This window comes from Cebus imitator, unplaced genomic scaffold (assembly GCF_001604975.1).
Source record: "Cebus imitator isolate Cc_AM_T3 unplaced genomic scaffold, Cebus_imitator-1.0 Scaffold2, whole genome shotgun sequence".
NCBI classification, from domain to species: domain Eukaryota; kingdom Metazoa; phylum Chordata; class Mammalia; order Primates; family Cebidae; genus Cebus; species Cebus imitator.
Window position 1 is genome coordinate 14,729,266 of NW_016107317.1, and position 1,836 is coordinate 14,731,101.

Here is a 1,836-nt window from a genome sequence, read left to right on the forward strand (position 1 = left end):
AAAAAAAAAAAAAAAAGAAATAGAAAATCAGTGTGTGCTTAAGACTGAGCAGAGGGAAGATTGAAAACAGACACAAAGAAACTTTAGAGGACAATGGAAGGATTCTAAAAGTGAAGTGTAGTGATGGTTGTGCAACTGTATAAATGTAGTAAAAATTATTGAAGAATAATCCGCTTATAGTGAGTAAATTGTGCAACATATACCGCAACAAAACTGTGAAGAAAAATAGAATTTTAACCCCTAAACAGTTAAAATAAATATCAAATTAATAGACTCCGACTACTCTAACAAAAAGCAAAATGGGAGAAAAATAAACAATGAAAGAAAAATACACAGAGTAAATACAAAATAAAGTGGTAAGGCTGGGCGCGGTGGCTCACGCCTGTAACCCCAGCACTTCGGGAGGCTGAAGCAGGCAGATCACTTGAGGCCAGGAGTTTGAGACCAGTGTGTCCAACATGGTAAAACCCCATCTCTACTAATAATACAAAAATTAATGGGCGTGGTGGCATATGCCTGTAATTCAAGCTACTTGGGAGGCTGAGGCATGATAATCACTTGAACCCAGGAGGCAGAGTTTGCAGTGAGCTTAGATTGTGCCGTTGCATTCCAGCCTGAGTGACAGAGCAAAACTCTGTCTCAAAATAAGTAAATAAATAAAGTGGTAACGTTTGTCCACACTTATCACAACTGCAAACATTGTAAATAAATATTTGCTGATTTAAAAAACAATCTTTTTTAAAAACTAACTTTATATTGAATTTCTAAGAGATCATTTTATTAAAAAACAACACAGATTGGAGCTCAAAAATATGGCACAGTCCAGAATGTGGCTTTGAGAATGGGCTGTTGGAATAATTGAAGGAAGTCAAGAAACTTCAAGATCAAGATTGACTATTAGGCCATGTGCAAAGGCTCACATCTGGAATCCCAACACTTTGGGAGGCCTGAGTCCAGAGTTCAAGACCAGCATGGGCAACCTGGCAAAACCCTGTCTCTACAATAAATTTAAAAATTAGCTGGGTGTGTTGGCATGTGCCTATAGTTCCAGCTCTTCAGGGGACTGAGGCAGGAAGCCTGATTGAGCCTAGTGGGGGTCAAGGCTGTTGTGAGCCAGATCACACCACTGCACTGCCGCCTGGGTGACAGAGCCAGACCTTGTCCGGAAGGGAGGGAGGGAGGGAGGGCTAGGAGTGGTGGTGAAGAGGGAGACCCAGGTATCTCAGATCAACTTCCCCTTTTCATTCCTAAGACTGTAAACCGAAGCCCTTTTCATATGTAATTCCTGAGACTATGAACTGAAACCCTTTTCATATGTAATCACTAAGACTGTAACTGAAACCCTTTTCATATGTTAAGCTATAAACCTAAGATTCTTCCACGTGTAACATCGAAAGTATAAGCCTATATAAAGACGGAACCTTCCTTTGTTAGGGGAGCTTAGCTGTTAGGCACCTATGCTACCTTGCTCCCAGCCAAATATCCTCCTATATTCGGTGTCCAAGAGATCCGTTTCCCGCAGCCGCTCCTGCTACAGTGGCTCACGCCTGTAATCTTACAGGAGGCTGAGGCGGGTGGATCAACTGAGGTAAAGAGTTTGAGACCAGCCTAGCCAACATGGTGAAACTCCGTCTGTACTAAAAATACAAAAAATTAGCCAGGTGTGGTAGCAGGCACCTGTAATCCCAGCAACTTGGGAGGCTGAGACAGAAGAATTGGTTGAAAACAGGAGGTGAAGGTTCCAGTGAGCCGAGACCATGCCGCCGCATTCCAGCCTGGGCAACAGAGCAAAAAACGCTGTGTCAAAAATAAATAAATAAATAAAATAAACAAATA

At 41.9% G+C, this 1,836-nt stretch overlaps 1 long non-coding RNA gene across 1 annotated transcript in view; it reads left to right on the plus strand.

Moving 5' to 3' along the window:
* Positions 1-1,836, plus strand: part of LOC108305563 — a 29,020-nt gene that overhangs the window by 14,043 nt on the left and 13,141 nt on the right. Inside the window, exon 2 of the long non-coding RNA XR_001825788.2 lies at positions 444-447. This is a non-coding gene — a long non-coding RNA (uncharacterized LOC108305563). The remainder of the gene's footprint in view (positions 1-443; positions 448-1,836) is intronic.